Source organism: Camelus ferus, chromosome 1, assembly GCF_009834535.1.
Source record: "Camelus ferus isolate YT-003-E chromosome 1, BCGSAC_Cfer_1.0, whole genome shotgun sequence".
Lineage (NCBI taxonomy): Eukaryota > Metazoa > Chordata > Mammalia > Artiodactyla > Camelidae > Camelus > Camelus ferus.
Window position 1 is genome coordinate 70,902,967 of NC_045696.1, and position 15,164 is coordinate 70,918,130.

Here is a 15,164-nt window from a genome sequence, read left to right on the forward strand (position 1 = left end):
GCTCAGTCACTTCTGTGGTTTGGACCAGGTTCACAATTGTCTCTGTTCAGACATGATTACAGAGCCCTCTTGTCTTTCTGTAGATTCATTAAGGTCACAGAGTGGCCCTGTCTGACACTGGCAATCTGTGAAATTGTTTATGTGCAACAGGAGAACACTGGATGCTGAGTGGTGAGAGCTAGACAGACTCCCAGGTGTCAGTCTTTCCCCATTTTCATATCCTAACTGAAATTAAGAGGAGAGATAAAAGGATCGATAATAAAATAATGTACATTTCGATATGGAAATGCTCTCTTGCTGTTGCTATACTAGTACGCATAATAGAGTCACATAATTGCACTTCCTTATATGAGAGAGTTTAGATTTAAAAGTAAGAATATTGGAAGTATTTCGTTACTATGAATGCAGAAGAATGAAAGAACGAGTTTCCAGTTAACATCAGAATTTAAATTAGTGTGGAGATGTACAGTAACATACCAGGCTGATTTGTATATAATAAGAGAAAGAAGGAATAACCTTAATGGAAACAGGAATAACATGTTAAGCAAATTATAGGCTTTCAAAGAAGAAAATATAAGGAAGAATACACACTGGCCTTATTTATGAGTAGCGAAGAAAAATTGCCTTCTGTATGACATGAAACAAAACAGTGATGTAATATCTCAGAGATCATATCACCTGTCTTGAAATTTCAATGCCTGCCTACTAGTAATTAAAAAGACCTTGAAGAGCATACACAGTAAACCCCGAGATAATCCATATTTTAATACAATGGAATTCAATCCAGGCCTCGGACCAGCCCTGGTTGCCAAACCTGAACTGAGAGACTGATAGCACTAACCCTACCAGGCGGGTGCTATGATTAAAGATAATGTTTGGGACTGTATGTATGTATTTACATGCAATATAATGTATATATGCAGTCAAACTGTAATAATTCTACCTAATAAAACTGAAAAAGGAAAAAATATTAATAATAAATAAATAAATAAAAACTTTAAAAAAAATAATGTTTGGGACATGTACAGTTCATGGTGCTCTGAAAGCTAGCCACTGTCATTTTGGTCTTCACACACACACACACTTAAAAAAAAAAAAAACAGATGGAGAGAGAGGATGAGTGCTCTCTTGAGTCTCCATGATTATATGGAAGGTGCTTGATTGAATGCATGTGGTCCAGTTGACACGAGAATCCCGGGCAACGCTGTTGCAGGCTTGGACAGTGCAGGCTGGTGTTGGGGGATGAGGGGCAATGGCGAGGACAGGTTGAGTGTAACTGAATTGGAACTCACTCAGCTGGGTATATGGATAGTTGTGTACAACTTGCTTGAATATCTTTACCTTTGTGCCTTTTTTGGATAGTACAGACCTCCCAGAAAATAGTTTTCATTAACGTCGCAAAAATGCAACCCTACATTTTACAGGTCTGACTTTTAGACCCCACTTATTTCATGGTGACCTGGGGTTATTTTGTTTCATCAGGGGGTGGAGAATAGAGGCTGGATTGGAAGAGAAGACAAGCAGTCTTAGAGAAGTTAGCCTTCAAAGATGGACACTTGGGAATGTATCAGAGTAACTGAAAATCCCGAGAAACAGCAAGGAATCCAAAATAAATGAAATAATGCACACTTTTCACAAAATGTTTTCCTCTGCATTGTGCTAAACATCTGTTGCTAATTTTTTTTTATGGCCTACAAGCCTGTGCTGCCAGCAAATTATAGCTGAGGCTAAATCTGTGGCACATATAATGACATTAGAAAAGGGAATTATTTTTTCTGTAAAATCATTTTTAAGGGTTTCAATATACTGTCAACACCTCTGTATCAATTGTCAGTAATGGTGAAAATAAATTTCCACTATGGCTTTTTTTATTTCCTAACCTTATCCATGTGAGCCGAGCGCCTCCTCATCCCGGCCGGGTCTCATTACACAGCCGACATTCTACAGCTCTCACTATCTCTTTCAGTTTTTATTAGAACAGTGTTATCAGAATTCAGTGGAATAAAAAATCATTTCAGTTGGATTTTTTTCCTATCATCCTTCTAATAACCTATCATGCACTGGTAATTGGAGGGTTTTATTTTTTACAATGTGTCACTAACCCTATTTTGCAAGCATTTATTTTATTTCAAAAGAAAATAGCAACAATGTTACCTTCTATTTAAAGATGTTTTTATAACATTCAGTGAAAATTTTAGTTTTCAGACTTTTTCCTTAAATAGCAGAAGTATGATACGCTTTCAACTTTATAGATGTGTTCCTTTGTACAATCTTCACTTTATCTTGATGGGTCACTGTTTATTAGAAAAGAACTGTAAAGCTGCCATGTTGGCCACTGTTCGCATGTGGGCAGATATAAAGCCAAATGTTCAATATTCAACTGAATATTGTGGACTCTTTTTCTTTACACTGGACATTTTGCCATACAGGCTAAATCAGTATATTCCTATGTAAAACAAAACAAAACAAAATGGAATTAGTTCTGGGCTCAAGTAATTGTAAGCAGGTTTTTCACCTACATAATTCCAGGTTCAGTTAGATTCTAGAATTAGATCTTTATAAACAGGTTTTCCACTTGTATTTAAAAGTCCTGAGGGACACAGGAGAAATCTTTTCTTGTGCCAGTGTGTCCCCTCTAGATACCGGTGGCAACCTCTATTCATTATGACCAAAAAAAAAAAAAAAAAAAAAAATACAAATTTCCAAAATACTCTGGGGAGCAGTATCGCCCTGCAGAGAACCATTAATTTTTATGAAGATACAATCACACATCTGTGGTTTATGATCTGAGTTACACTTGATTTACATAAAAATATAGTCACTCAAACCTGATAAGGGCTGTTTTAAGACCTTTACGAGGCTCAGTCCCTTACTTTGAAGGCCCTACCTTAATTATACCAAGTATTTTAAAATATATCCCCCCAAAACAGAATATACATTCTTTTCAAGTGCACGTGGAACATCTTCTAGAATTGATCATGTACTTGGGCACAAAAGAAGCCTCAACAATTTTAAGAAGATAGAAATTATCTCAAGCATCTTCACTGACCCAATGCCATGAAACTAGAAATCAACTACAGAGAAACAAAGGAGAAAAAAAAAGAAAAACATGGAGATTAAACAACATGCTATTTAAAAACCAATGGGTCAATGATGAAATCAAAGTTGAAATTAAAAATACCTTGAGACAAATGCAAATGAAAACACAACCACATAAAATTTATGGGACACAGCAAAGGCAGTGCTAGGAGGGAAGTTTATAGCGATATAGGCCTTCCTCAAAAAAAAATCTCAAATAAACAACCTAACCCACCAGCTAAAAGAATTAGAAAAAGAAGAGCAAAAAACCCCAAAAGGCAGCAGAAGGAAATAAATAATAAGGATCAGGGAGGAAATAAATAAAATAGAGATTTAAGAAACCATAGGAAAAATCAATTAAACCAAAAGCTGGTTTTTTGAAAAAGTAAATAAAATCGACAAACCTCTGGCCAAACTCACAAAGAAGAAAAAAGAGAGAGCACAAATAAGCAAAATAAGAAAGGAAAATGGAGAAATTACAACAAATAACATGGAAATACAGAATATTGTAAGAGAATATTATAAAAAACTATATGGAACCAAAATGCATAACCTAGAGGAGATGGACAAGTTTCTGGAAACAAACAGTCTACCAAGACTGAACCAAGAAGAAACTGACCACTTGAACAAACCGATCACTAGAAATGAAATCGAATTAGCAATAAAAAACCTCCCTACAAATAAAAGTCCAGGACCGGACAGCTTCACCGGGGAATTCTACCAAACATACAGAGAAGAACTCATACCAGTCCTTCTCAAACTCTTCCAGAAGATTGAAAAGGAGGGAATACTCCCAAACTCATTCTATGAAGCCACCATCACCCCAATACCAAAACCAGGCAAAGACACTACCAAAAAAGAGAATTATAGGCCAATATCACTGATGAACATAGTTGCAAAAATCCTCACCAAAATAGTAGCAAATAGAATCCAACAGCACATAAAAAAGATTATACATCATGACCAAGTGGGGTTCATCCCAGGGACACAAGGGTGGTTCAACATATGCAAATCAATCAATGTAATACATCACATAAACAAGAGAAAGGATGAAAACCACATGATCATCTCAATAGTTGCAGAAAAAGCATTTGATAAAATTCAACACCCATTTATGATAAAAACTCTCACCAAAGTGGGTATAGAGGGAACATATCTCAACATAATAAAAGCTATATATGACAAAACTACAGCCAGCATAGTACTCAATGGTGAAAAACTCAAAAGCTTCCCACTAAAATCTGGGACAAGACAAGGCTGCCCACTATCACTACTCCTATTCAACATAGTCTTGGAAGTCCTAGCCACAGCAATCAGGCAAGAGAGAGAAATAAAAGGCCCCAAATTGGAAAAGAAGAGGTAAAAGTGTCACTATTTGCAGATGACATGATACTATATATAGAAAACCCTAAAAGGTCCACACAAAAACTACTAGAACTAATCGAAGAATTCAGCAAGGTAGCAGGTTACAAGATTAACATTCAAAAATCAGTTGCATTTCTTTACACTAACGATGAATCAACAGAAAAAGAAAGTAAAGAAACAATCCCCTTTAAAATAGCACCCAAAGTAATAAAATACCTAGGAATAAATCTAACCAAGGAGGTGAAAGAATTATACACAGAAAACTATAAACCATTGATGAAGGAAATTAAAGAAGACTTTAGAAAATGGAAAGATATCCCATGCTCGTGGATTGGAAGAATCAATATTGTTAAAATGGTCACACTGCCCAAGGCAATCTACAGATTTAATGCAATCCCTATCAAATTACCCAGGACATATTTCACAGAACTAGAACAAATCATAATAAAATTTATATGGAACCACAAAAGACCTATAATTGCTAAAGCATTACTGAAGAAAAAGAAAGAGGCTGGAGGAATCACTCTCCCAGACTTCAGACAATACTATAGAGCTACAGTCATCAAGACAGCATGGTATTGGTACAAAAACAGACATATAGACCAATGGAACAGAATAGAGAGACCAGAACTGAACCCACAAACTTTTGGTCAACTAATCTTCGACAAAGGAGGCAAGAATGTACAATGGAATAAAGACAGTCTCTTCAGCAAATGGTGTTGGGAAAACTGGACAGCAGCATGTAAATCAATGAAGCTAGAACACTCCCTTACGCCATACACAAAAATAAACTCAAAATGGATCAAAGACTTATACATAAGATAAGATACAATAAACCTCCTAGAAGAAAATATAGGCAAAACATTATCTGACATACATCTCAAAAATGTTCTCCTAGGACAGTCTACCAAAGCAATAGAAATAAAAGCAAGAATAAACAAATGGGACCTAATTAAAATTACAAGTTTCTGCACAGCAAAGGAAACCATAAGTAAGACAAAAAGACAACCTATGGAATGGGAGAAAATATTTGCAAATGAAACTGACAAAGGCTTGATCTCCAGAATATATAAGCAGCTCATATGACTTAACAAGAAAGAAACAAACAACCACATTCAAAAATGGGCAAAAGACCTAAACAAGCAATTCTCCAAGGAAGAAATACAAATGATCAATAGGCACATGAAAAAATGCTCAATATCACTAATTATCAGAGAAATGCAAATCAAAACTACAATGAAATATCACCTCACACCAGTCAGAATGGCCATCATTCAAAAGTCCACAAATGACAAATGCTGGAGAGGCTATGAAGAAAAGGGAACCCTCCTACACTGCTGGTGGGAATGCAGTTTGGTGCAGCCACTGTGGAAAACAGTATGGAGATTTCTGAAAAGACTAGGAATAGACTTACCATATGACCCAGGATTTCCACTCCTGGGCATATATCCAGAAGGAACCCTACTTCGGGAGGACACCTGCACCCCAATGTTCATAGCAGCACTATTTACAATAGCCAAGATGTGGAAATAGCCTAAATGCCCATCAACAGATGACTGGATAAAGAAGATGTGGCATATTTATACAGTGGAATACTATTCAGCCATAGAAACCAACAACATAACGCCATTTGCAGCAACATGGATATCCCTGGAGAATGTCATTCTAAGTGAAGTAAGCCAGAAAGAGAAAGAAAAATACCATATGAGATCACTCATATGTGGAACCTAAAAAAAAGAACATAAATACAAAACAGAAATAGACTCATAGACATAGAATACAAACTTGTGGTTGCCAAGGGGGCAGGGGGTGGGAAGGGACAGACTGGGATTTCAAAATGTAGAATAGATAAACAAGAATATACTGTATAGCACAGGGAAATATATATAAGATCTTATGGTAGCTCACAGAGAAAAAAATGTGACAATGAATATATACATGTTCATGTACAACTGAAAAACTGCTTTACACTGGAATTTGACACAACATTGTAAAATGATTATAACTCAAAAAAATGTTAAAAAAATAAAATTAAACAGCTGATTAAAAAATAAAATAAAATAAATAAATAAAATGCACCCTTATCCTACAGTAAACATACTAATAGCCAGAACTGCTATGTGCCAGGCACCATTCTAAGTATTTCACAACAACCTTCTGAAGTAGGCACTATTCCTATTCATTCCCATTTTGCAGTTGAGGAACAGGCAAAGAGAGGTTCAGTGACTTGCACCAAATCACACAGCTGGTAAGTCGGGGAGCCAAAATTCAAAGCTAGTCACTCTGATGCCAACATAATATGGCCTGTATAACTTTTGTAGAGTTTATATCTAAGAATAATTTAAAGAAAACAAACTTACGGTTACCAGGGGGTAAAAAAGGATAAATTGGGAGTTCAAGATTTGCAGATAATAACTACTATATATGAACTATATAAACAACAAGATTCTACTGTATAGCACAGGGAATTATATTCAATATCTTGTAGTAACCTATCATGAAAAAGAATATGAAAAGGAATATATGTGTGTATATGTATGACTGAAACATTATGCTGTATGTCAGAAATCGACACAACATTGTAAACTGACTACACTTCAATAAAAAAGAATGCAAATTAAAAATAAATGTTAAAAATAAATAAATAAAATTTCAAAAGAATAATTTAAGGTTAAATTATTAATGAGTTAGTTGAGTTGCAGATGACATAACCTTTGTCAATTTCAGCTGTGGAGTTTTTGTTTTGTATGTTGAGCCAATCTTCTAATTGGAGGTCTCCAGCATCATTGCAAGGCCCTTGAAAGACCCCCAGACTCTACACCAATCCTGCTCTGTCAAAAGCCTACAACAGCATCTTCCAAGCAATCAGGGAGACCCACGCTGGGACTCACCTCCTCTCTCCTTCTGGTTTTTAGTGTGCAGCTACCAGAGCACGATGATCCATGCAACGTTACCTCTAATTTTAGCACCCACCCTGCAGGGTAAGTGTTATTATCTCAGTTATAGAAGAGGACACTGGTGTCAGAATGGTGAAGTGACTCACCCAATGTTCATATCATAGCCTAAGAAATGACAGAGCTGAGAATTCAGTCCTGGTCCTTAGGCTCCAAAGCCTCTGCCCACCCCTCAACCCTGCTCACCACAGACTCAGTTTGGGCCCCTTGGGGCTTTCTTGTCTCTACCTAACACTCCTTTCCTGGTACTGGAACTTCAGCAGGTCTCCAAATGTCCTGCCACTCAGCTCCCATCAGCAAGAGATCGAAACTACTAGTTCTTTCCCTACTGCCTCTGTCACCCAACTCCTGAGCTGATTAAGCCCTCAGACCCTCGTCAGAACACCGCCAACTGTAGAGGTGGTTCTGGATGGAAACTCCAGGGGACAACTTTCCCAATGCCAGACCTCACCTGCTCTTCTTTTCCTGGACACTAAAATCACCCATCACTTCTCCTGACCGTGCTTCTTAGAGACCCCTTCCCCCACAATCCCAGAGGCCATGACTGCACCAAATTTCCCCTCATCCTGGTTGCCTGAGCCCCCGAGGATCCAAAGTATGGGGAGAAGACGTTACTAACTGGTTCCCGTCTCTTGGGACTGAGATGGACTCCACGGCCCTTCACCTACAGGCCTCAGAGAATGAGGCTGAAACAGCCAAATTTCATTCTGGCTGAGAGAAGCATGAGAGTGGGGACACGGGCAGAGGGAAGCAAACGAGAGAGCCCTTGCAGAGCCAGAGAGAGGGAGCGTGCGTGCACAAAACAAGAGAGGGAAACCTGATTCCTGCCTTTTGGGTCCCCCCAAGGTCTCCTACCCTTCCAGTCCTTAGGTTTCATGAAATCTGCCAGTATCTTTCCAGTACATTCTTTTCTTGCAACCAAAGTTCTGGCATCACCTGCTCAGCTCTACTGCAGCCCCATGTCCTGAACCCCTGGGAAGGAGCAAAAAGGACCAGCTCATTAATTAGACCACCCCTCCCACCCCCATCCCAATCTGGCAGGCCGTGGCACTAGAGTGGGTTATCTGAGGGCCTGACACCTATTCATCTCTGAGTTGCAACCACTTACCCCCAGGGCCTTATATGGGGTGCTGGGTGCCCCTCCAGTCTGCCCCAGGCTAGCCCCACTGTGAATCCCAGCCCACTTTTTTCTAGTTAAGCCCTGTCCATTGAGTGGCTGGATCTGCTCCCTGAGGTCCTCCTTTCCATGCTGACTTTGCCAGTTGCAGACTCTGAAGACTCAGCAGCAACATGAATGGTTCCGGGGCCTGCCCTGTGCCACCCACTGGATGGTGCCTTTCAGTTCAGAGGCTTATCTATTTACCTGGGCTTGCTGGGCCCGCACGACAGAGCACCACACAGTCAATAAAGTGACGATGATCTGGAAATACATTCACATTTGTGCATCATGGAGAGCAGGTACGTAGCTATGCTTGTAGCCAGACATGTCTGCGTAGGAAACAGTCTAGTGCACATCATGGCTGATTTTCCTTTATGTTCCTTTTCCAAATTGCTGTGGCCTTACTACTCCCCACAAGGTGGATGAATCTCACAGAGACAGTGATACAGAAAGCAGAAACCAAAGGGCAGCTACTACACACCTCCATGCATATGAAATTAAAAACCAGGGAAACCAGAAAAATCCATTCAGGGGTGAGCGATGGGAGGGGCTCTTAGGCTTCCCTCAAATCCACCCTTTGCTCTGTTGGGATTTCAAGTTTTCTGCCCTGAGGTAAAATTCCCTCCAGAAAAAACAACAACAACAACAACAACAAAAAAAAAACGAGAAAGGAAACAACAACGACAAATCAGGGAGACCAGTCTATGCTGATAGGAGTCAGAATAGTGGGATTTCTGTGTTGACCTGAAGGGGAATGAGACAGCCCTCTGGGGTGCTGGGAATATTCTTTCTTTATCTGAAGAGGGATCTCATGGGTTTACACATATGCAAAAATTTGTCAAGTAGTACCCTTAAAGATTAGTGCACTTAATTGTATGTAAAGTATACCTCAATTTAAAAGTACAAAAACCCGTATTATGGGTTCCTCCCTTCCCTGAGAGAATTCCCTGGCTGGGTGTCTTACTGATCTGCCTCCTGAAATTCCTGCCACCCCTTTCCTCCTTCCTGAGCCTGGAGATTCTCCTCTTTGGAAGCTCGGTTTGGAACTGAGAGCTGCCAAATGAAATTAAAATACTCTGAATCGGGGACTCCAGGTTCTATGTCACATGTGCCAGTTGTCGACTTATTGCCCCTCAGCTTGAGTCTACTCTATGATAATGGAGCTGGACCTTGAGATATTTCATCTTTGCCAGCTGGCCAAATGCTAAGCTTTCTCAGTAGTGGGCACTGGAAAGAAGCTGGAGGAGGAAGGGGCCAGCCTTCCAGTTTCCAGCGTGCTCCCCAACAGCCTCCTGCAGCATGAGACTTGTGCAGCAGCTGGTCCAGCTGCCCGCAGCTTCTGTGGCACCCAGCAGCCAGCAGCACCGGCCCCTCTCCATGGGCAGCTCCCCCCAACCCCAGTGAGTCCTGCTGGCACAGCTCCTCAGCAGACTTCACCGCCTCATGAGCCCGGGCTGCCACGCAGAGGGAGATCCTCTTGCAGATTTGTTCCTTCTTTGGGTGTCTGTCTCAGCTGTAGGGGTAGAGGCTGCCCCCTATATTTGCTGCTCCTGTATTCACTTGAGTTTTCTCCACCAATTAGCCAACCTTTCTTTATCCCAATCCCCGGTTATAGTTATGTTAAACTTCCCCTGTTGAAGGCATTGTGTGGTTTCTGTCTCCTGATTGGACCCTGAGTGATACAATGATACCCTTGTGGGGTTTGCAAACAGAAATAGCAATTGTCTGAGTAATGATGCACTGAGGTAGAAGGCTCTGCTAAGAAATTGCTGTGTGATCCTGGGTATCTTCGCCATTTGGGCTGCTATAACAAAATACTATAGACAGCAAACATTTATTTCTCACAGTTCTAGAGGCTATAAGTCCAAGACCAGTACCAGCACGGTTGGGTTCTTGGTGAAGATCCTCCTCCTGTTCAGCAGATGGCCACTTGCTGTATCCTCACCTGGCAGAGAAAGAGATCAGTTCTCTTGCATCTCTTCCTATGAGGACATCAAGTCCATTCATGAGGGCTCCACCCTATGACTAATCACCTCCCAAAGGCCCTACCTCAAAATATCAACACATTGTGGATTAGGCTTTCAACATGTGAGATTTAGAAGGAGACACAACCATTCTATCTGACATTGGCAAAGTCACTTTTCCTCGGTTTCTCCTGGGGTTAAATGAGGGGTGTGTTCTCTTAGGCACTTCCACCTTCAGAGAGATGTTGTGAGCATAAAATGGAAGCACTGTGAGGGCCTCAGTGGGAAGGTGTGGCTAGAATGCCTGGAGCTATTTTTTGTCACTAGAATCGTGGTGACAGCTTTACCTTAAACTGCTCCAGTATCCCCACATACTGAAGTGACTCAGAAAACTCTCATGTACGTAAGCCTCTGCATTAGTCACCACCCCTCCCACTACAGAGAGGGAGAAAATGAGTGAAGGACGCAAGAAGGCCTGGAGGATTTTGGAGGTGAGTGGGGTGGTAGGACCTCTGCGAGATTCAAGGCAAGGGAAGATGTTAAGACCCACACCCTGTCTCCAACCTCAGATTCAGCTGATAGTAGGCAGATGTTCACTTAGCATCAGATAGTTCTGTGACAAAGCTCCCCAGCACACACCTGACATCACTAGGGCTGAAATATGATGCTCTTGTGCAGAATTTCCCCACTGTGAAACTCCAGGTGGTACCATGCACGTCATAGTTTTGCAAATGCCCCCCACCCTGGTGTTGTGTAGTGTATGGCCCGTGCAGCCCTGCCCAGTTGAGTGAGGCTGAGGCCCTCGCCACACGTTCCTGGTGGGCCATTTTCTCTGAGATCCTGAAGGGAAGGCCCTTCAAGCAAATTTATGACACAGAGAACTTGCCCCAGGCCTTCAGCAGCCATGGAACAATCATACTGATTTCCACCTGACTGTCCTTTGCTGCCCAAAGAGCATCCATCTTCCCTGGATTCCTTTCCTGCCTGTAGTTCTTTCCACCAGCACCTCCAACATTAGGCTTACAAAATTCCTTGTCTATTAGCTCAATGTGTCACACATCATTACTTCAGGATGAGGAACCTATCTGATGGCAAAGGAAGTGTGAAATGGACATATGATCACAGGATCTATTGATCTTACTGTGTTCTCAGCACCTGGAAACAAACAGCCTACGAGAATGTTGGAATGGCCTGTGAAAGTCTCATTTAAGGCACGAGCTTCAAGACAACATCCTACGGGGTTGAGGCGCATCCTCTAAGATGAAGTATAGGTACTAGCCAATGGGTGATACACAGTGTTGTTTCCTTAGGAGCTGTTCAACGTGCATCCAGGAACCAAGTGGTAGAAGTAGAGTTGACCCCTCTCCCCATCACTCCCAGTGGTCTACTTTCAGACTTTGTGATTCTGGTCAGTACCTACAGCCTTGTGCTCTGTAGTATTAAAAGACCTGGCTCCTGCAGTCGGGGAAGAGGGGGAAACATCAGACAGGCAATACCAGAGGGATCTGAAGCTATACCTACTACCTGGACCCTTGGGAATCCTATGCCAGGGGACCAGTAAGGAAAGATTATGAGCAGGGGATGATAAATGACTCTGATTGCCATGAAGAGCTACGCTTGCTATATGATGGGAGCAGGACAGATGACTGAAACTCAGAGTTTCCGTGCCCACTGATAATGGTGAGCAGGCAATTACTGCAACCACTGCCCAATGGAGGCAGGGTAGCTAAGGCTCAGATCCTTTGGAATGAAGGACTAGGTGTCCCCACCAGGCAATCAACCCACACCAATCAAAGTGCTGGCTGACAGAGAGGGAAATCTGTGATGGTGTTGGAGAGAAGGTGGTAAATAACGTAACAGTTTCAGCTTTGGGACCAGCTGCACCAGTGGAGACCACAGCTAGTTCTACTAACACTCTTGTATTATGTTCTTGTGGAAGTTGTAGCTGATCACCTTCTTGATGAGGACTCTGGTGAATTGGAGGTGGTGAAAGGTAAGAACAGATCTGAGTACTACAGGAGCCCCTTGTGCACCACTTCAAATCCTCTTGGCTATAACTTTTACTTCAGCCACTGCTTTGGTGTCCAGTTTTGCACAGATTTCAACCAGCTCTTAGCCTGGCAACCTGATGGTCCCTTGCCTTGGGCCCAGTGCTATGTACATCTAGTTCTGTCCTCAATGCTATTGGCACTTATACATGTGCAACCCCAAATACAGGGGGATTTAAGGCTTATGGAGCTATTCTTAGACTCTAAAGATTTGATCAGTAGGGAATGGAAGCCAAAGGATAAATCCTTCCTCTTTCATTCCTCAAGCAGACAACTCTGAGATGCATGAGGCTTATCAGAACATCCTCTAGTTTGAGCACCAGTCATACATAGCAGTGGCCAACTCACAAACACATCCTTCCTAAACAACAAATGCTGGAGACTGTGTGGAGCAAAGGGAACCCTCCTACACTATTGTTCGGAATGTAAATTGGTGCAGCCACTATGAGGACAGTATGGAGGTTCCTTAAAGAGCTGAAAATAGAGTTGCCATATGATCCAGCCAATCTACTCCTGGGCATATATCTGGAAAAGATGAAAACTCTTGAAAAGATACATGCACCCCAATGTTCATAGAAGCAGTATTTACAATAACCAAGATGTGGAAGCAACCTAAATGTGCATCAACAGATGACTGGATAAAGAAGGTGTGGTATATATTTTAGTGGAATACTACTCAGCCATTAAAAATGAAATAATGTCATTTGCAGCAACATGGATGGACCTAGAGATTATCATACTAAGTGAAGTAAGTCAGAAAGAGAAAGACAAATATCATATGATATCACTTATATGGGGAATCTAAAACATGATACAAAAGAACTTATTTATAAGACAGAAACAGACTTCTACACATAGAAAACATACATGGTTACTAAAGAGGAAAGGGGGAGAGATAAATTAGGAGTTTTGGATTAGCAGATACTAACTACTGTATATAAAATTGATAAACAACAAGGCCCTACTATATAGCACAGGGAACTATATTCAATATTCTATAATAAACCATAATGGAAAAGAATATGAAAAAGAATATATATATATATAACTGAATCACTTTGCTGTACAACAAAAACTAACACTACATTGTATATGAACTATACTTCAGTAAAATTGTTTTTAAAAAAACATATCCTTCTGTCAACTAAAAACTGGCACTTGCCACCTGCCTCTACAAGGATTAAATTACATTGTCACTTGCCACCTACCTCCGCTTGGATTAAATCACGAGCTGCTATAGCCGCTGACCTCCAACACACCCTGAAAGGAGTTCAGGGTGGAGATCAGGAATGAGGAACTCTGTGCTCTGGGAAAACTGGCAGAACAGGCTTCAGATAGATTTTTTCAGGAGAAGATTCTTACATCTCCTCATATCTAGAAAAGCACTAAAATCATTAATGGTGATATCTGCTCCTGTGACTAGCAGCAAGCTTCTGTCCTGACTGCACGTATCCTCTCTACTAAAATCATATATAATACTGAGTTCCCCCCTGCCTCTTCCGAGCAGTTCCTCAGAGCTATCTGAGATGCTGTCTCCCAGGCTATAGTCCTCATTTTGCTCCAAATGAAACTTAACCCACAACACTCATGTTGTGTAATATCATTTCAGTCAACACTTCCTTCCTTGTTCACTTCCTTGTTCTTCATTCTTGCTCCCTGAGATCACATTCCCAAATAAACGGTCCACATGAAAGCCTTTATCTCCATTTCATTTTGGGGGAAACCAAGATAAGATGCAGGCCACCTAATAACTGCAAAGGAGTCTGGGAAAATGATGTCACTGGGCAGCTATGTGTTCAGTCTCTGTTACTGTGGAAGAAGGAGGGAGTGGGTTTTGGTGGCCAGAGAGCAGTCTCCACCTCCACAGGGAAATGTGGAAATCTTTGGCAGATGCTACATCCAAAGAGGTAAAAATAGTAAAAGTGTGATGCTTAAAGGAATGAGGAGTAAAATTGCCCTTGTCCTAAGAGGAGAGGACATTTCCTTGGCCATGACCAATACAGTGGAGAGAAAAGGGGAGATTTCCAAGGGACAGATAGCTGGAATGTGACTGTACTTAGTGGACAGGAAGGAAAGGATGAGCCATTAAAAAAGAAAAACATAAGAAGCTTGGAAAGAGGTTGGGGGCAGATGAGAAAAATCAGGGGGTAAGATTGTTATTCACACACCTATCATGGCTATAAGTAAACTATAAATTTGGCCACAAACATCGTCAATATGAGAGTCGTGACTCGCCTCCCCTCCCAGGTCAACACCCTTCCCTCTCCTGACTCAGGGTCTCTGCTTCTTTTCTATCTCAAAAGAAGTTATTTCTTTTTGCTTAGAGTCATCCTTCCCCTGTGTTCCAGGCTCTCGCTTTTTGGAACTTGCTTCAAATATACCTGATCTCCTCCCTCTTCATCCTCATGGATTCTTTCTCCTTGTCTGGATTTCCCTCATTTCCTTTCCATTTCACTTTCCCCCAAACTGCCAGAGAGCAGTCCAATTGCCTTGTCTCCACATTCTCACCACCCACACTGAACCCATCCCAGCCTAGCTTCAGCCCCTGTCCCTTAGTTGAGACTCTTCCAAGATCACCAAGGACTCCCAGTTGTCA